At 42.2% G+C, this 21,665-nt stretch overlaps 1 protein-coding gene across 3 annotated transcripts in view; it reads left to right on the forward strand.

Annotated features, from left to right (window-relative positions):
- The first annotated feature begins 4,939 nt into the window (after positions 1-4,939).
- ANKRD55 (ankyrin repeat domain 55) overlaps positions 4,940-21,665 on the forward strand; it is a 156,000-nt gene continuing 139,274 nt past the window's right edge. For 2 of the 3 annotated variants that reach the window (XM_032850366.1, XM_032850381.1), the window contains exon 1: positions 4,940-5,012. The gene's annotated coding sequence lies outside the window, so the exon portion shown is untranslated. The remainder of the gene's footprint in view (positions 5,013-21,665) is intronic. The other variant, XM_032850384.1, reaches the window with a different exon arrangement.

The following is a 21,665-nucleotide window of genomic DNA, read 5'->3' on the forward strand; positions in this document are numbered from 1 at the left end:
TTGTTTTAAGTAGCTGTTTAATGATTGAGCACCTTGAAATGCTTTCACTCGGCAGGGTGAAATTATACTGCCTAGGGATGTCTGGGTGGCATTTAAAGTTGACAGTAATGAGTGTTGGTTTAAAAAAAGAAGAATAAGTATTTTATTGCTCTAGCAATTGCAAGACCTCCTGAAATATATCCATTCTTTACACCTATACTAAGAAAAAAGAACAAAGCAAAGAAGAGGAAGGAGGAAAGAAAGGAAGGAAGAGTGTTTCTACCTTGGTTGCTTTGTTTCCAAAGACTCCTGTAACAGTTTAAAAGCCAACAGCAATTGATCTCTTACAACTTGCCAGGCTTTGTGCTCAGTGCTTTACAAATATTAGCTAATTTAACCTTCACAACTGTGTATGAAGCATTATTTCTCCTTTCTTAAAGTGCTAAAACCAGAGAAATCCTAGGCAAAGAGGTACAAGTTAGTTCTTCTACAGGACTGCAGAAAAATGAATCTTTCTCTATTCTTTCACAAAGCTTCTCCAAGTTAAGCGAAGGGACATTAAAGTGTGTAAAGAGACAGGGCTCCACTGAGTCCTCATTTCCACTGCTAATACCATGTAGAAGACCTCGGACAAGTCACATGACCTTTACAGGCTTCAGTTCCTTCCTTCTTAAAAGGATGGATAAACAGTCCCCACCCTGGCTGCACATTAGAATCATGGGAGGAACTTTGAAAAACTGCCAATGCCAACCCCGCTCCCGCCCTAATTCCTGACTAACAGAATCTCAGAGATCTGCAGGCGAGGAGAAGTACCTGGGTTTATTGCAGGGAACAAAGTATATAATATGTCCCTACCTCTTTGAGCTAACAATTTAGTGGGAGAGCAAAAAGGAAAACAAAAATCATATATCTACATATATATATATATACATGTGTATATATACACATATATATATATACATGTGTATATATACACATGTATATATACACACATATATATATACATGTATATATACACATGTATATATATATAATACATATGAAACACTTATATTTCATATATATGTATATAAAACGCTGTGGCAAGTACTATTAAGAACAAGAGACAAAGACGCCTGGGTGGCTCAGTGGGTTAAGCCGCTGCCTTCGGCTCAGGTCATGATCTCATGGTCCTGGGATCGAGCCCCGCATCAGGCTCTCTGCTCAGCAGGGAGCCTGCTTCCCCCTCTCCCTCTCTGCCTGCTTGTGATCTCTCTCTCTCTGTCAAATAAATAAATAAAATATTAAAAAAAAAAAAGAACAAGAGACAAGAAGTTTGACAGAATGCAAGTGACATAATTCATTAAAAATCAGTAACTTGCTTGCACTGAATTTAGAGTAGTGTCTTTGACTTAATACATGCTCTTCTCTTCCTCGTGGGCTTATTCTGTTCCCAGACAAGCACTCTGAGTTGCCCTGCCTACCTTCCTATTCTTGCTCCCATTGTGTTTCTTCTTCCTTGTCATTGTTTATATTTCTATTCCAAGGCTTAGGGTGCCATTCAACCCTGTAGTTCCCATTTTTCCATCCTTGCAAGGGTCTCCATTGTGCACTAGGGCATGGTTGGAGGAAGACACTAATTGTTCAGGGTTTGGCCAAGCATTGATTATGTAGCTATTTTGTGCCCTGCTTGAGTGGCTGGCCCACTGACCACAGTCCATTTCCTAATAGAGAGGTGTCAGCTTCACAAAAACATCACCTCGATTGGCACTAATTACCACCTTTCAGAGCCATCATCACCCAAAGGCTCAGGAATGAAAGGTCAGCAGGAAAATGAACTTTCACTCACACCTTCTGGGGTGGTCCCTGGCTTCTGATCATGCAGGGCACAAGGGCTTTTGGGGAACAAGTTTCACTGCCTTTCTCTTCTTCCAGCACATGTTTCTTGAGAAGCCAGCCTTATGACACGAATCTTCAGTTCATGCAATGACCAGACTCACAGCAGAGCTCCATCTTGTTAAATTTCTGGCCCTGTCCTAGTTTCCCGGTGACTCCCAGTCTCTCCACTCCCAGCCGTGAGAGGGTTCAGACTGCAGATGGTCCTGGAGAAGGAGGTGGCAGGAGCATGTTGAGAGCACCCACATCCTTACCAGGCAGTGTGATTGAGCCATCACCCAAAGACTTCTAAAGTAAAAACAGCTCCTGGTCAAAGACAAATTTTCAGTACAGAAATTATGTTCACGTGAGTTCTTTCCCTTTGATCCTCTGAAACCTTATGAGGGGTGCAGGACAGTCATTGTTATTAGCCCCATTTTACAAATAACGGGCTAGAGAACAGAGCAGCTGGTGACTTGCACAAGGTCTCACAGTCATTTTATGGTGGAGCTGGCTCACCAGATTGAACTATTATGAGGGTAGGGGCGTGGTGGATCATGTGAGATCACAGGTACTAAAGCCCTTCGGAAGCTGGAAAGCACTATATATTTGTATTAGTTTCTTGAGGCTGAAGTAATAAATTACCACAAAATGAGTGGCTTAAAATAACAAACATATTCTCTCCCAGCTCTGGAGGCCGGAAGGCTGAGATCCAGCAGGACTTCTCTTCCCCTGGGGAGCTTTGGGGGCAGTCTGCTCTCTGCTTCTTCCAGCTTCCAGTGGTGGTCATTGTTTTTTTAGTGGAGACCACTTCACTCCAGTCTCTGCCTGGTGGTCACGTTCCCTCTTCCCCTTCTCTGTGAGTTCTCTTCTATCTTAAATCTTCCACTTGTTATTGAATATAGAGTCTACTCTCTAATCCAGGGGTATCTCCTCATCTCAAAATCCCTCATTTAATTCCATTTGCAAAGACCCTTTTTCCAAACAAGGTACCATTCATAGTTCAGTGATTGGGACATGGACATGTATACAGTATTTAAGGCAGTCGCTGGTGATGGCACTCGTGGTAATGCTGCTGGAGGGCAGAGCCCTGGCATTGTCCAGTAATCCAGACGCTCCCCTTTTCCATCTCTGACAATCAAGTCAAGGCAACATAACCTACTAGTTAAGAACACAGACTGTAGAGCCAGCCTGCCTAAGGTTCAAATACTAGTTCTACCACTTGATGATTATGTGACATTGAACAATTTCCTTTATCTCTCTGGGTCTTTTCTTCCCCTGTAATATGAAGGTAAAAACGTCTTTTCTCACAGGGTTGTTGCAAGGACCAAATGATTTAATAACGTGTAAAGTGCTTAGACAAATGTCTATATGGCAGAAATATTAAGTATAATTATTCCTTAGGTGGCACTATGACTAATGGTAAGTTCTCTCACCTCACCTGTTTATCATTTAGCAATGATTTGGGTAAATAATAGACTTGCTCCTCTGAAGAAGTATTTTTTAATCAGTCACTAATTCTAAGCATTTCTGGGTATGTTTTCTAAAAAGGAACATTCTAAATTTTGTGGGGGTGCCTGGGTGGCTCAGTTGGTTAAGCATCTGCCTTCGGCTCAGGTCATCATGCCAGAGTTCTGGGATCGAGTCTCCTGTCGGGCTCCCCACTCAGTGGTGAGCCTGCTTCTCTCTCTCCGTCTGCCATTATTCCGCTTGTGCTCTCTGGCTGTCTCTCTCTCTGTGTGTCAAATAAATAAATAAAATCTTAAAAAAAAAAAAGTGTCACGTACCAAGCTGGAGCAGCCTTAATTCATTAATTAATTAATTTTGTGTAGGAAAAAAAACCCTAAATGCAATGAGAAGGAATCATGTCTTTTTTAATTCTTTATTTGATCTAAGACTTCAGTGTGTCTTCCTAGAATTTAGAAGAGTTCTGCAGTCTGACAAGTCCTTAAAATATTAGATAGAGACATTTAAGAGAATGCAGGGCTTTTTAGAAAGGACTAAGTGTTTGAGCAAAATGCTACAAAGTGAAATGATAATAGATTGATTCACTGGCGTTTCACTTGTTTCACTTGTTTCACTTGTTTCACTTGTTTCAACCGAAACAAGTAATGTTAGGTTTCCTGGACTAGAGCTGAGTACTACTGTGCTTCTCTTGGGTTTTATTTATAATAAACTCTCTTGCCTTTCCTAAATTTGTCCAGTTTGTCCCATGTTAATCTCAGCCAGAGGCACAACATCAGAAGAGAGGTAAAGAATGATGTTTTTGCTCCTGAAATTAGGCTTAACCAAGACAAGCATTAAGTTTGGTGTCTCATTAGTGTATCCAAAAGAAAATGATGGGGGAACCTAAGTGCTGTTATAAAAATAAATGTTGACAGAGAATAGACAAGCTGGAAGGAAACTTGGGTATCAATTTCTATAATGCCCATAACTTTATTATTTTTTTCATTGTTAAAATATATTCATCAAAAATTTTGGAAATCTTGGAGAAGTACCCCCAAAACTAAATAAAACTATTTATAGTAGTCTTACTATCCAGAAATAAATACTACTAGTATTTTTGTTTTTCCCAATATAAGATGCAATTTTCTTTCTTTCCATGCTGCTAAAATTAGAAATGTTTCTCCTCTCCAGACGGTATTTTGATCATCTTTTTACTATAACAAGGTGATAACTTTGATTATAAAAGACAGAGATGGATCAAAAGACCCTCCCTCTCCTTTGAGTCCTATCTCGTTGCAGTGCTAAGGGGTACCCAGTTGTCCACACTATTCTGTCCTCCGCCCCCAAACAGGACTGTGCACCTGTCCCCCCAGTTCCACCTAGCCCCTTGAGTGAATGAAGCAGGTTTGTCTTCTGCCAGCTGAACAGCAATACTAAAAGGCAGTCACAGATGCATCTCATTTTCTAGGACAGTTGAAAACCTTAATAATAATAATTACAATTAACTGAGATCTTTCTATCTAAATACTTTGAACAGTAGCTCATTTAATCCTGACAATATTCCAATTGGGTATTTTCCCTCAATAGGTGCAGAGTCCGGCTTTGAGCCCACAATAGTCTTGCCTTTAACCACTTTAGAAGAACTCCTATAGAGTGTGACGGTGATACCAAAGCCGCAGAACATTCTAGTGATGAAGAGAGACCGGAGGAGTTTCCAAACTGAAAATCTGAAAGTGAGTTGGAAATTCAGGATTTGTTATTAAAATGTGAGATGTTACCATACATAGAGAAATTGAGTGGATTTAATGACATTGGGAACTGTTTCATTTTGTTTTATTTATTTTTTTAATATTTTATTTATTTATTTGACACGCAGAGAGATAGATCACAAGTAGGCAGAGCAGCAGGCAGAGAGAGAGGGGGAAGCAGGCTCCCTGCAGAGCAGAGAGCCCGATGCGGGGCTTGATCCCAGGACCCCGAGACCATGACCTGAGCCGAAGGCAGCGGCTTAACCCACTGAGCCACCCAGGTGCCCCTTTTGTTTTGTTTTAAAATTAGTCATCCATTCAAGTGATACTGTAGTATTATGTAATACTTTGGTTTATCTTCTTTTTTAAAATTTATTTATTATCATTTTTAATATGTTCTGTTAGTCACCATACAGTATATATCTTCTTTTATATTTTGTGATTGAAAAAGAATAATCAAATAGAGAAGTCTGCTGATTTGCCTTAGCCTGCTCCTCCAAGGGAAAGCCATAGCTCAAGTCAGAGGCCACCACCTACTAGGGAGATTCAAGCAGTGGGAAGATCATGGGGCTTCAGATTCAAATTCCTGCTCTCTGTTTGCTAGCTAAGATATTTACTAGGTGATCTTTATTCACCCTTTTTACAAAATTTCTTCAAAAAATATTTTTTTAGTCTTAATTTTAATTCCAGCATAGTCATACAGTGTTACATTAGTTTCGGATGTACAATATAGTGACTGAGCAGTTCCATACACCACCCAGTGCTCATCATGACAAGGGCCCTCCTTTATCCCCATCACCTTTTACCCATTTCCCCACCCGTCTCCCTTCTGGTAATGAAATACTTTGTTCTCTATAGTTAAGAGTCTGTTTCTTAAGAAAGACTCTTAAGAATCTGTTTATCTCTCTTTTTATTTTCCTTTGCTCCTTTGTTTTGTTTCTTAGATTCCACATATGAATGACATTATATGGTATTTGTCTTTCTCTGACTGACTTATTTTGCTTAGCATTATACTCTGTAGCTCCACCCATGTCATTGGAAATGACAAGATTTCATTCTTTTTACGGCTGAATAATATTCTTGTGTGTGTGTGTGTATCATATTTTCCTTATCCATTCATCTATCTTTAGACACAAGGGCTGCTTCTGTAATTTGGCTATCGTAAATGATGCTGCTATACACATAGGGATGTATGTATCTTTTGGAATTAGTGTTTTTGTGTTCTTTGGGTAAATACTCATTGATGCAGTTCCTAGATCATAGGATAGTTCTATTTTAACTTTTTGAGGAATCTCCATACCTTTTTCCAGAGTGGCTGCACCAGTTTGCATTCCTACTAACAGTGCACAAGGGTTCCTTTTTCTCCACATTCTTGCCGACACTTGTTGTTTCTGTGTTGTTGATTCTAGCCATTCTGACAGGTGTGAGGTGATATCTCAATGGGATTTTGATTGGCATTTCCCTGATGATGAGTGATGTTGAGCATCTTTCATGTGTCTATTTGCCATCTGGATGTCTTCTTTGGAGAAATGTCTGTTTATGTCTCCTGCCCATTTTTTTAATTGGACTATTTGTTTTTTGGGTGTTGAGTTTTATCAATTCTTTATATATCTTGGGGACTAATCCTTTATTGGATATGCCATTTACAAATATCTTCTCCATTCAGTAAGTTGCCTTTTAGTTTTGTTGTTTCCTTTGCTGTGCAGAAACTTTTCATTTTGATGTAACCTCAATGATTTTGCTTTTACTTCTGTTGCCTCAGGATACATTTCTAGAAAAATTTGCTATTGCCCATGTCAGAGATCCTTGCTCATCCTTAATTTCCTTAATAGAGAAATGGAATAAAATCTCCTTTGTAGTGTTTTTGAGAGGATTAAATAAGACCCTGTATATAAAGTGCCTGGCAGCAGAAGTTAGTTAAGAAATAAATAACTTTTTTTTATCTGTGCTTCCTCTTGACAGTTCATTGTTTCTGAAATATAATATATCCAACAGGGAAAGAACATCATCATACATTCTAGTCTTGACAATGCAAAACCCACTGTGGTAGATATGGTAATCAAGCAGGATGAATGCAGAGGTTAGAGAGAAATAGTATATATCCCTCCCCAGTACAGTGCCCCCACTTCCCCTACTTCCCCAGGCAGGGGCAGCAGCTGGGCCAGGAGGCTGGGAGCTGGCTGGCCTTCTGAGGACAACTGGGATCAGATGAAAAAAGAGTGGAGGGGGAAGAGAATCTCTCCCAAATACTCTGCTAATCTGCTCCTTTTAAAACCCCTGAATCTTCCCAGGCTCATCCAGAGTCTTCAGTCTGTGCTCCCTATGTCCCTTGGGGACACAGATGAAGATAAAATAGTTGGAAATATCAGCTCATTATAATATTACATATGAGAGGTCTGGTACAGGATGGTTGAGAATACAATAATTACAACCCCCACAGGATCTTGCCTTTGACATCTCTCCTTTGAAGAGTCCAAATAGCCTTGCCAATAATAGACTCATCCTTGCTCCCGACACTGTTAAGAAAAAGAAAAGGGACAAAAAGAACAGAGAGATTGCTCCATGGCCCTAGTCAGTGAACCCCAGTTATTGGGCTCTGAGGAGTACTAACAGCCTTGGAGGGGCTCACAAGCTTCAAATTGCTCGTGGGGCCAAAATTAATCAAAGAGCTAAGTGGCAGAAGCAAAGGAACATTGAAGTAGTTTCCCCTCAGAGTTGAGTTTTGACTGTAGCAGGGTGAGGTGAAGCTTGACTTAAAAAACAAAAGCAAAACACAAAAAACTATTAAAAAGTCCTTGAACTCCTGTGAGAGTGGTGGGAGCAAATTGAGAACTTCAGGGATCTTCTGTGAGGGAAGGAACTAAACCCCCAATCCCTTTCCCTGTGATTCAAAGTGACTGAAATTTCTTGAGGTGAACTAAGGGTTAGTGGGTGACCATCGTCACCACCCACAAACAAGAAAGGCAGGGAAGTCCCTGAAACAAAACTGCTTTGAGAGAAGAATGAGACAAGAGAGAGGGGCTGGGTCCTGCTATGAGCCAGCTGGTTGAAAGGAGAATAGCAGAGGAACCTGTTCTCCACAGGGCAGACTGGAGCCTGGGATGTGACTGTGAATGAATCGAGGCCAGTTTCACTGCAAGTCAGGCCAGGGTTGGTGTGGAAACCTCTCAACTGAGAGTAGTGCCAGAGGGCAGAGGGTGAGGGATTATCCTCTTTCCCTCCTCAAGAACTGTTGCAGCTGATCCCTGGAGAAGGCTCTGGATCGAGGGGGATGGGAGGCAGAGCCCAGCCATGCCACCAACAGGAAGTCTTCTTGGTCATGCTAGGAGAGACTCTCTGCAGACTCCCTTGGCTTCAGCTGCCTCCAGCTTCCATAGAAGCAGCTGGAAAGGTATTGGTTTCTGCCGGAAGGGTGAAGCTAAGAAAAGAGATTGGTTTTCCTGTTGATCTGAACAGCAGTGGGCTTGAGAACTGTATTTTCCAAGGCCAACTGGGTGGCCATCATTTCTATCCCCTAACTGATGATGAGAGTGCCGTGGCTCAGAGCTTGGGCTCCAGAGTCAGACATACCTGAGTTAGAATGCTGCTCCTGTCACTCAGTAATAGTCCTTGGGCCAGTGGCTTAAAGTTCTTCAACTGGTTTCCTCATGTGTTCTTTTTTTCAAATGGGGAAAGTAACGATGCCTATCTCATAGGGTTGTTGTGAAAATTAAAGGAGATAATGCATGTGACATGCTTGGCACCTAGGAAGCCTCAACAAATGTTCAATTAAACAAACAAAGACCAAATCAGTGCCAGGCGTATTGCCTGGGAAGAGAACTGTGTTTGGCAGGCATCTCGGATGGATATAGCAAGTAGTGTGTGAGCAATGGCGAGCAGGGTACTTCACTAACACGGAGAGATTGTGCTGAGAAATAACGAGCACTTTGGTGAGAAAAGGGCAAGTGAGTTTGGGACAGGCCCAGAGCATTCAGAAGAAGGGCTTGAATGACGAGTGGATATAAACAAGCATCAAGGCATCCTGAATCTAAAACAACATCACCCTTTCTGATGTAATTTTTCATTCGCCCTAAAGATTTTCAGATTTGTACAAGGACTTTCTCTATTTTAGTATTTCTCCATTTGTTTCTCCCTTCCCCCAAATCTTTTTTGAGGGTTCTATTTCCATCGTTTTGTTACGTTTTTATTTCAATTCTCGTCTGAAAATAATACGTGTGCCATTATTCATTTGGTGTTTCTGTGAAACATGCTCTACGTTAAGACATGAGAATGCACTCTTCTGAAACATTTGGAGGTGAAAAACAAATGGTGCCTCTTGGGATGGTAGTGGAAGAGTCATAAAATTTCATACGTCAGGAATCTTCTTGACAGGCCTTCCTAGGCCTGAGTCCAAGATGAAGCTGAGAAAAATGAAAAGGGATTTGGCTGACAAAGCAGATGACAGCAGGGAGAGCCAGTGAAAGGGAATTGGCCAATGGCAAAAGGGGAATTGGCAAGGCTTTGTGAAACCCCTTGCTGGAAAACCATAAACCTCAGATTGTCCATCTGGCGCATCAATCCTCAGAGGCAAATCATTTTTGCCTGTGGAAGGTGCCTGCCAGGAAGCTGCACCTCAGGGGGTGCCTTTGGAAAAGGGGATCGTGTCTGGATCAGTGCCCAATATTAAGTGGATGGGGATGAGAAGAAACGGCTCACAATGAGATCTCTGAGGGCTGGGAAATGGGGAGTCGCTCCAGTGGCTGACACTTGTGAGTCACAACGATGGGAAAAGAAGTTGAGAAACAGAGGAAGAGGACAGGATGCTGGGGAGGGAGGAGGTGGGAAGCAGTTTTGTTTCTTCAGTCAGAGGTTGTCAGGGCCTGCCCTCTTCTGTGAAGGGCCTCCACTGGAAGTTACTCATCGACCCTTTCGAAACTCAAGTCTACCTTCCTCCAGGTGAGTAAGCCACTTATATGGGTCTCCCAAATGAGTGCTTCTACTGTGAAAAATCTCCCTCAAAACTAAAATGTGTGTTTATGTACATGATCTCGACATAGGGCGAGCTGACATCTGGGAGCCGAGCTGAGCCTGGCCAGGTGGGAGAGCAGGGCCTTCACTGCAGAGCCCTCCCCATTCCTCAGTGAGCTTTTCCCTTGTCTTCGGGTCATACCTCTGGCTTCCAGGCCATCCAGAATCCTGTTTACGACCTACTCCTGTGGCCTCCCACTCAATTCTTTCCTTCCTGAGAGTGCTGGTTTTTGACATGCGTTCCCCTCATTTCCCCTATCAAGATTTCCTTGAAAATACATTTCCTTTACTTCATGAATTAGAAAAAAAAAAAATACTCACGCTAAAGGGTTAATACTGGTAATTATTCAGTGTGACAAGCTCTGTTAGGCACACTGCCCTAGCCTACTTCTTCCCAACTTGTTTTCATGTCTGATGCACAGAGAAAATTTTTCCATACACTGTGATAAACGAAAGTGAAAGACAATGGGCCACGAGGGCTCGAAGGGATCGGTATTTCTGGACTTCTAAAACCCTTCTGTGCACATCAGTTGGGAAGCCATGTCTTAACTGAGCAGTTTCTCAAATGTGCTTCGGTGATCTGTCGCAGTCTGCACGTGTCTCAGAAAGAGAGTGGGCCTGCTGCAGTGGGTCTTCCCCTTCAGCTACAGCATCTCATTTTTCTGTTCTATTCATGAGACCTCTGAATAAAATTTTAAGGGAAGGAAGAGTGTTGGCAGCTTCAAGTAGCTAGAAAGTCACTATCTTAAATCTAATACATAAAATCTTTCATGATAGAAGATCAGGCGACCTTAACAGAGTGATGAGGGAGATATTCTAAAGGCAGGGGTTTTCTGCACCCTTCTACCATATCGTTCAGGCAATGGAGTTTACTCCACACAGACCCCACCGTAGGCAGGCCCTGCATGTGATCTGTGCATATCTTGCCCCTCTGGCTAGAGAGGTTTTGTTTCTTTAAAAACTCTGATGCTGGGGCATCAGGGTGGCCGAGGGGGTTGAGCATCCAGCTCTTGGTTTCAGCCCAGATCTTGTTCTCAGAGGTCATGGGATCAAGCCCCACATTGGGCTTTGTGCTCAGCACAGAGTCTGCTTGGGATTCTTTCTCTCCCTCTAATCCTCCTGCTTGTCTGCACTCTCTCTCCCTTAAATGAATAAATAAATCTTGAACAAAAATTTTTAAAAAATAGAATCTTTGATGCTTGAAAAAGTTATCCTCATACCAGCGGGTAGATTAATGCCAGAGCTTGCTAATGTCTTAGCTCACTGAACCCAAAAACACAATCACTGTTCTTGCCTTTGGTACCTTTGTATTGCATTTTGATTTATGTTGGCCATTTTTCAGAAGCCATACAACATGGAAGAGATCAAAGGTGCTGGAAGAAAGCCAAGCAAAACAAAGTGCTTATAGGATGGCTGAGGTTTCCAAAAGTTGAGGCATTGATTTTTTTACTATTATAACTATATTATTTTGTTGTTTTTACTGTATGTATTTCCACCCTGCCTTGTTCCCAGAATGGGAAAGAGTCACTGAATCATGTTCTGTAGGAGAGATTTAATCTCAAATTTCAGGTTACTTGGTGTTTGATGAATATATAATTTCAAAACTATCAAGGGTTTTAAAAAATTTATTTATTTGAGAGAACACATGCATGCCAGAGAGAGAGCACAAGTCGGGAGGAGGAACACCGAGAGAGGGAGAAGCACACCCCTTACTGAGCAGGAAGCCCGATGTGGGGCTCAATCCCAGGACCCTGGGATCATGACCTAAGCCAAAGGCAGAAGCTTAACTGACTGAGCCATCCAGGCATCCCCAAAACTAGCAGGGTTTATTGTGAAATTATTTTACCAATTTCATTGCCTGATTTTCCTTTTAAATCTTGTATTAAAGTATCAGTGAGAGTTACAAAAGTGTGTGTGTGAGCGTGCGCGTGCATGTATGTGCCTGTGTGTGTTTCTCATTTATATTCCAAATCCTATAATTTAATATAATTTAGGGTGAAGGCCTTAAAATACTGTCAAAGTTTTACCTTTCAGCCAGGATTCACCAGTAACATTTTCTATTTATCAGTAGAATTTGGATCATACACTTGAAATTTGCTTTTTTGCCTTCAGATGTTTTTCTACTAGAGATTTTTTTTTTTAATTGTTTTTCCAAAGCAATGGTGAGTGGAGATGTAGAATTGGTTAGAACAGATATGTTTCTGTGATCCTCGCCTCAAATTTTCTTTCTAAACTTCTAAAAGCTCTGGATGCAGTTGTCTGATTTGTTCTGGATACTTCTGGGCCAGTGAAATTCTGATCTTCAAAACAAAAAGTTTTAGGAAGAGGCCAGTTAAGGTTTATTTCTTATCAAATAAATCTGTCTCAAGTCAAAAGAACCTGTGCTTTCCATGGGTCTCATCACTTCCTGAAGCAGGATTCATGCTCTTGAAAACAAAGAAGTCAGCTAGTCAAGACTGTTTCCCTTGCTTCCAACTCTGGCCTACCCTCTGATTGCCTTTTTCCTATTCTCATGTGTTATACAGTCTGTGTGGCATTTTATTTTAAAATATTCCAATACAAACATTGTGACGTCATTGTATTTACAAGTTGACTCTAACCTATCCTCCAAGTACAGTTAGCTAGTCTTTAGAGTACTCTATCTATCTTAGGGAGCTACCCTGTAGAAGTGGTTAATTACCAGTCGAAGTACCCTAGCTCGAATCAACATTGTCTAGGATGGTCTCAGCATTGTAAATATAATTAGCCAAACCTACACTGAAAGGGTTAACAATTAGCAGAAGGGATGTTTAAAATAGTTTTTAATTGGTGAAAAGAGTAGTATTCAAAACAGGTGGTTGGTTACAAGTGTTATGAATTATGTGGAGGAATACAAATGGTTCAAATTTGAGGTCTAGACCTCTGGATTGACCCCTCAGTCCTCCCCTTCACAGAGCACCTTGCACCTGACACAGCACAAAGCGGGTCACACCTCCCATCAGAAGATGCTTGCCTCAAATTCAGAGAAGACTTTTTATGGGAAATGCTGAGCAGGAGGCCTGGATAGGAGAGGGCCCAAGGGTAAAGGGTGGGACTTCTCAGCTAGGATCAGGCTTAAGATTATTTTTGAGTCTGCTTAAGTGGTGTCAGAACATTGTCTAAAACTTCTTTTCATTATAATACAACTCCTGGTAGCAAGACTGTGGAGAAAGGAACGCATAAGCTTCCCCATTCTCTCACCCTTCTGAACGGCTGGAGGCTACTGACATTTACCAGAAAAACTTCATATTTGCCAGGAGACCAGTTTGGCTTGGATGGATTGCTGTGCCATGCAATTTTCAAATCTATGCTTCAAAGTCCAGAAAGGGCTCCACTTACAGATATCAAAGGTTCATTTAGATAAAGATGTTTAGCTTAAGGTTGAATTTTTTTCTGGGAACTTTAGAACTCTGCATTCTGTAAATATCCCTTTCTCAATTGTTAGAGCTGTTTGGAGGTCTTATACTTGTCCCTGAATGCCACATTACTGTGATTTCTGGGATATTTTCTGAACCCTTTTAAATTCTGGAATACAGTGAGTTTCCTTCTTGAGCAGTAATTATGCTTCTTTTCTGTGGCATTTCCTTATAAAACACTGGATCCTGAACAGGTTGCCAATCAAGAGCCACTGAGGAAAGGGGACAAGCTGAGTACAATGTTCCCTCATTCTGTGCTGGCAGTGATAGGCAAGCATTGCCCAGGGATCAGGAAGAGACCCACTGAGGACCCTAGGCTTCATGCCTGCAGGATTTCTTCTGAGATTTCATGCCTATCAAGTTCATCTTCAAAGAACACAATGCCTGCCCGTCTGATTTTTTATTATTGTTTGAATGAGAGTCAACCACTGACTAATTGTGTCTGGAACATGTCAGGCCAGACCCTGCCTTGGTGGGAGAAGTTAGACAAGATGATAGGGACCATGAGGGGGAATTGGGAGATGCCTTTGTGGAAGGATCAGGGTAGAAAAAGGTAGCAGAATTTAGTATTAGTAATGGATTTTCTTTTATCCTGCTCTCTGAACTTTTTGGACCCCCTGGGAGCCTTGGAGGTTCCCATTGGCCTACAGAGGGTCAGAATGCTCCAGAGGGCTGCAGGGCTATGCAGCAGGGACCCTTTGGGAGAAAGCACTCAGGGGGCAGATCTCAGGGAGACTCCGGGCTGCAGCAGTGGGGAGGCATCCAGGGGCCACCCCGTCCTGCTTCTCACATAAAGATCAGGTTACAGGCAAAGACAAGGAACACCTTCCAAGCAATAATAAGGTCTTGAATACAAGAAAGCAGGGAGCCAGAGCACATCAGCATGAAATAAGGACAGCCTGGTATGTACAAGGGAATGCAAGCCAGGTTTCACCCAATTTTCACTAACAAACTGGATGTTGATATGAGAATCCTAAGGCATAATAATCATAACTGGGCATTATAATAATTATAAGTGGGTCATTATGCTTAACATGTGGTCCTCAATTCATATGGGGATTCAGTCATTTTCTGTGATTCTATGTCTATTCTCTTCATGTAATCTGGAGTTCTAGAACCATCCTGTTCTTATTAGAGATAATAACCTGGAGTGGTTGGCTTCTCTCTGCTTATGGAAGTGACAGTTCTGAGGCCACTAGCTGAAGATGGCCTTAAGTCATTTATTTCCCGGTCTCTTTCATATCCCACATTCACCAGCTTTAACTGTACTCAAAAAGTGGCCGTCATGGTCCTAACCAGGCTGAGAAGTAAATGATCCATCACTTAAATATTGTGTGAATCTCAAATGAAGAACTGAATCTTTAGATTACCTTTGAGCAAGCTTCAAACTGGGTTATTTCTGACACAAATTGGTTCTCCCCCCTGCAGTACCTGAAAGCTATTCTAGAACCCAGCAGTGTTTCTGCCCTCACTTGAGTTGCTGGTGTTTCAGAAGTGACCTGATGCTCCCACGGTGTCAGTAGTCTGGGTGAATTTACCAGTTCCATATCTGTGGAAAGACCTATCCTGGCCCTGGATTTCTGATGATTCTCAGAGATCCTTACACTCTCCTGGACCTTCCTTCCTCTGCCTTCTGGGACCATGTATGCTGTCTCTGCATCAACCTCTGTTCATCCAGGTGCAATTGCCAGTTTAGGTATTTAAAAATTCACTCTGTGTTTCATGAATAATGCGTTGTACTGGAGGCTTAAGACTCATGGGTCAGAGTACATAGATGGGTCATATCACCTAACAGGGCCTCACAGGTTCCTCGTGCCTCTCTCTCCTGTTTCCCAACCTCCCTTATTATCCCTGGGAGCTCCATGATCCTTTCCTTCTGTTAAGCAAATGAACCCAATTCCCTTAGCTCCTACCTATACCCTTCTATCAATGACCTCACAGAACCAAGTGTCCTCTGTATAATGAGATCTGTGCTCCTGAGAAAATAGCTAGAAATATAAATAACAGCAACGGAAATTCAGTTGCATGTTTTATTAGTTGATTGAAATCGAGCCTGATCCTCTGCCTCCATCCAAAGGCAGCACAGTATTTTAGAAGAGGGATTGAATTTAGAGTCAACCCGTTAGACTTTAGAGCCAGCAGCACCCTCCCTAGCCACATGAAGAAGCCCGCAATCCACTTGGAGTCTCAGCTCATCATCTGAAGAGTGATGGTGTTGCTAATATTTTGCATCTTTATACTGATCTGAGGAAATGATTTTTGCAACGCACCATGAAACCTTAGAGCAGTAGTTCTAAAGACATTTTTAGCTTGACCACAGCTGAGGAGTGCTCCTGGCATTTAGGAGGGCTGGCTGTCCTGCAGTGGGAGGAGATTCTGCATAACACAAGCGTTAGCAATAGCATCCCTATGGAGAAACATTGTTTTCCAACACAGAATAAGCGAAAGGTGTGTTACCTCTGATCTTCTGCCTTTCACACAAAATGCTGATGGATTTATACATGGTGTAGATAATTCTTTAAAAAGATTTTCCTCATTCTGGATTATTTTACCACAATCTTTGTTCCAAGGTGATAACTCCTCTGGCATCTAGTATTCTGCCAACATTTTAATTATAATCTTGAGTCTTCCCTTATAAGGAGTGTTCCCATTTAAGATGTCTTTGTTTAATCTCTCAGCCAAAACTGTATTTTACCCTGCAGAAGACAAAAAGGAGGAGAATAAATGATGAGGTAAAAGCTGGGGGCATTTTGCAAATGGTGAAGGTACAAAGAAGCAGGTCATAAATGCCTTGGGCAGCTACGCAGGCCACAGTAATCATCCTCCCAAGGACCATGTTATCTGGCATAAATAACTGTTGAGCTAAAGGCAGGCCAGGTTTCAAATCTCTCCCATCCTCCCCCCTCAGCTGGCAGTATGCATAGTAGCCTGTAATAGGACCCAGGCCTCCAGCCCCCAGACCTCTGGGAGCCACACAGTTCTGATTCTTTGGCTCTCCATCTGCCTGTGAAGCTGTGGAGAGGCCCAACATCTGTAGAGCAGGCTCCTGATATGTTGTTCTGGCCACGGTGAAGTGCTGGGGTGACCCGTCTACACTGTCCCTTTATCCTCACTTGGAGACGTGGGGCTGCCCCTTGTGTCATGGAGGCCGACCACGAGAGCATGGTGCCGAGAATCGGTGTGTAGTGTCCTCGGGCCAGGAGCTAGATGAGCATTAGGGTTCCTCTCACTGACTGCATCCTTTGGTTTAATGAGCTGCTTTGGAAGATGCTTGATGAACTGATATTTCCTCATGGATATTTTCTCATTTATGTAAGCAGAAAACAAAACCCTGCTTTAATGGGCTTAAAAGTAATGTGCTTCAGATGAGAATGGGAGGGCCTAGCTGGCTTGGGAAGTTCAGAACCTGTAAACAGGTTGTAATCCCACTTCCAGTCGGTAGGCTGAACCCTAAGTTTTTGTTCTTAGATCACATGTCTGATTACTTTGACAGTGTCACGTCTCCCCCTGAAGCTTTCAGTGGCTTTGTGTGCTGATAGGAGTCTCACAGTTTCCTCAGCCTCTCATCCATAACCTAAGTGCAACCTACTTTTCTAGTCTTCTCTTATAATGCTCTTCACAAATCTTACACCTCAGCTCCCTTCAAAGAAAAAAAAAAATTTGTTCTCCCTGAAAGCAGGCTCTCCAGCTGATTCAACTGCTAATTCAATTAATTAATGAGCAGTGTGATCCTGGTTAATCATTAAAGTCCCCAAGTCCCCAGAGCCTAGTGTATAAAATCTAGGGGCAAGGCCCAGGCTGATGAATTTTTCACAGATTGCCCAGGTGGATCTAACACACATCAAGGTTTACGAACATCTGGGCCTAAAACTCCCTCCAGCTCTGATTTTCCCACGTTTTACCCATGCACTTCAATTGTGTGTCTCCATGTGTTTTAAAGTATCTTTTCCTGAAATGTTTCACTTTCCTTCTAGTTAACCCCTAAACACCTGTGTGTACATGTGTATGTACACACACGTGTACACACACATGAGTCAAAGTCCTTCAAGATCACTACCAACACCACATCCTCCAGACCTTGCCTGAGGGCTAACCTTGCCTTTCTAGGCTCTCTTTCTTCAAACACCTCTACCACAACACTTACTACTACCAGTCTTAGTTCTCAGGGGATTTTGTTTAGCTCACCATATAGACTACAAAATTCCCGAGCATAAATATTCCTTCTTATTCATCTTGCATATTCCACACTACTCATGGGAGTAGCTCATGAGAATTGGTAGAGTTGAGTTACATTGACTTGACATGAATTAACTGAGAGACATCTTGGTGAAGGTGACAAGTTACAGGGTCTTGGGAACAAGTTAGAGGGTGACAAGTTAGAGGGTCTGATAGGGTGGAGGGCTTGTATCACTCTTGCTATCGTGGAACATTTCCTATCTGTCTCTACCCACAAGTGACTGTAGACTCAATAAGAAAAGCCACAGCTGTTTTTTGTCAAAATCAGATGACTTTATATCTGTAATCTTGCAGGCAGAGCAGCTGAGCTGATATATTTAATGACTCACTCTTGACAGACGAAAGTCTGTTCTTGAGAAATGAGGAGGGGGAGCTATTAATCTTTTCTAAAATAAACAGACTTGTAATGACTCTTTAATCTGAAGAGAAGGGATCCTGAGCTGGAACACAACACTCAAGTACCCGCCAAATTCCCTGAGAAGTGCAGAGCACCCAGATGATAATTGATTGTGGGACCATTTTCCCTGTGGTCTCCAAGGGACATTCACAGTACCACCAGCATTTAAAGGGCCTTATCAACATAGCTGCTCCAGTTTCATGAGAAAGAACAGCTCATCATCATCTGTGGCCTTTGGGACACTTGCTTTTCTAAGCTTCCCTCAAAGCTTGGGGGTGCCCACTCAATCAATATTTTGCTTTTGGTTGCCTACCCCTGTGTCCCATCCTACCTGGCCCCTCCCTTCCAGCCACCCACATCCACAGGAGCTTCTGCTCCTCCCAGAGGCATGGGGAAGAGAGATTCTCTTCTCTGCTTTCCCAGTACTCATTCTCATCTTTGAAATTGGGCCAATGCCCCCCTCAGAGTCATGGAGCATTGCCTTTCTTTGCTGCCAACCAGGCTCAGCAGTCTCTCTCCCATGTACCCTGCTTGACTTCTTCTGTGCTGCCTTGCCTTACAACCTGTTTCACCTCCGCTTCTCTTCTGTAATTTTTTCACATGCTTCTTCCTTGCCTGTCACTTAACTAATGGCATCCTCAGACTTCTTTCTTAGCTTCTCTTTTTCCTTCGTATTCTCTTCCCTGAAAACATCATTTATTTCCACAGAACTTGATGCCAAGGGGCTCTCAAGCCCCTAGCCCTCTCTGAAAACATTTCTTAAATGCCCTGATGGATATCGTTTGGACCTTTTATTGGTATTCACTCACCATTTCCAAATCTAATGGATGATAGATATCTTGTCCCCAGCTCCTCTTCAGATAAACTCCAGTGCCAATTTTCTATTCTCCCATTTCCTATAGTAGCCCCACAATCATCCCAACCACCTTGTCTCTAAATCCTGGAATAGGTGTGAATCTTAATCTCTTTTCCATTCCTCTCTCTGTGCATGTCACTATTTACCAGATTCTTAGAGTTCATTCTTACAGATTTTTTTGTCTGAATTGTTTCTAGTAAGTTTCTTCTTTTCACATCTACAGCCATAGTTTAGATTGTCACTAATTTCTGTCTCATAGTAGCCTTGTTACTGGTGATCCTACTTCAAACACCATTCATACCTAGATACCAAGGCTTGGGGCACACTTTGCATGTGTTCTCACACATCATTGCTGGAAAATGAAGCATGTCTCCATGTGACTCCATGAGGAAAGAGCATGTGGCAGCTTGTATCTGGTTTCTCCTGGACTTTACTCTATGTACCTTTCCCTTTGCTGATTTTAATCTGTGTCCTTTCACTTTAATATAACTGTGGACATAACAGTTTCTGAGTTTTGTGAGTCCTAGCAGATTATCAAGCCTTAGGGTGACCTTGGGGACCCCTGGCATAACACATCATTCACAGACTTCAAAACTTTCATTGTGAAGTTATCAATTGCTACTGGTGATTCATAACTGACTCATAACTGATTACATATGATTACAACCCACCAGCAAATCCTAACACAAGAATTATACTTTGCGAGGGGAGGGAACATGTCTTTCTCATCATTTCATCCCCTGCTATGCTTTGCACAGAGACTAGGTCAGAAAGCTGCTCAGATAACATAGAATTGTAAATGTTAGGAGCAAGATGTTGAGCAAATATTAGAAAGTATATCCCTGGTTTGTATCATTCACAAGCCCAAGAAGCACTATTTAAGGCTAACCTGCAAAACAAAGAGACTCGAATATACAGTGGCTTAAATAAGTCACACTGTTTGTTTTCCTCATAAACCAGGCTTGAAATAAACAGTCCAGGTTGTGGTTTTTCCCCACGTGGTCATTCAGAAACTCAAGTTCCTTTTCTGTTGTTACTTAGTCTTCTCTTAAGGCAGAATTCAGCCACTTGCTGCCCTTAGGTCAACTGTGTCCTATCACCTACTTTAGTAAACAAAGTCTTACTGGAATACAGACATGCTCACTTCTTTATGTATTGTCTGTGACAGCTTTTGTGCTCCAAGAGCAGAGCTGGGTAGTTGTAACAGAGACTCCATGGCCCACAAAGTCTCAAGCATTTAGTATCTGGCCTTTCATAGGAAAAGTTTGCTCAGGTGACAGGAAGAGGGAAGAGTATTGGAAGAACACACAGCTGATATTTTAAGGCTAAGCATAACAGTGGTATATATCACTTTCACTCATATCTCCTCGGTTGGCACCTAGTCGTGTGATCTTGCCTAGCTGCAAGGGAGGCTGGAAAATACTGTCCTCACTTCAGGAGTCAACAAGCTTTCTCTGTAAAGAGCCAGGGAGAAAATCTTTTCAGCTTTGAAGGTTGCATGGTTTCCGTCACAATTACCTGTCAGTGTAGTGTGAAAATGGACGTAGACAATGTGGAAATAAATGAGAATGGCTATGTTGCAATAGAACCGTACTTACAAAATGAGGCAGTGTCATTTGCCAACTCCTTCACTAGCTGGATGGCCATGTTTCTGTGTTTATGTATTTACGTTTAATGATAGGTGTTCCTAGTATTAAAAAGGAGAGAAGAAAATGCTTGGGAAGTGGGGAGGGTGTCAGTCTCTGACACAAATACTTTTTGTGCCTGGGCAAGTCTTAAAAATATTTATCCTTGATTTATTTGTTGGTGTGTATTGCATGATGACTCTTGTTGCAAAAGTTATGTGTGTTGGAAGAGTTGTTCCATTTACCCTTTTTAAAAAATAGTCTCCCATTGGCCTGAGTCCAGCTCCACACTAAAGAAGCATGACAGTCTTCTCTGTTCAGTGTTTCCAGTGGTTTTCAGCTAATTCATTCTGCTGGTTAAAATCCACAAAACCCAAGGCATAATGCTGCTGGATATGGTTGATTGTTGCTCTGCATTGATTCTACCTCTTTCTCTGTGCCTTTCTGTATTGGACAGTCAGAACACTAAAAGCTGTATTGCCTAGACTTTTGTATCTAGGAGTTCCAGATGCAAATTAGTTTTCACCAGCTGGACACATGTGAACACAATCTGAACCACAGAGGTGAGACAGAAGCTATCTCCCTGCTGCCAATTCTGTTGGGAAGCAGGTTGTGGGGATGTGTCAGAATAACAGAGGCACTGGATTCAGTGTTCTGTGATTTTTGTCGCCAGCTCTCACTATGAAGAAGCAGTGTGGCTGCCATGCTAGGACCTGGAAGCTAAGATCGGGAAATTGCTGCTGGCCCTAGAGTAGGCAGAGAGTATCTCAGCAGACAGCACATCAGGGCTAGAGATGTAGGCTGGGAATATACCAGATAGGAGCTCCAGGACTTATGGAAAGAAGTCACCAGAGGCAAATGACTGATATGCAGGACTATAAGTAGGCCTTCTTCCATTAGTATAATTTCTGGCCAAAGGCAGACTGTGTGTTTTATTTCGATTTTATAGGCAAGAATAAGTATGCAAAGTCAGTTGTTTCTGACAAAGTTCTAATGGTATACCTCACCCTTGGATTATTTATTATTTAGTCTCACAATTATATAGGTTTGGGGATGTCATATCACATCTTGGGCCTCAGTTTC

Source organism: Lontra canadensis, unplaced genomic scaffold (assembly GCF_010015895.1).
Source record: "Lontra canadensis isolate GAN:19392208 unplaced genomic scaffold, GSC_riverotter_1.0 scaffold4, whole genome shotgun sequence".
NCBI lineage: Eukaryota > Metazoa > Chordata > Mammalia > Carnivora > Mustelidae > Lontra > Lontra canadensis.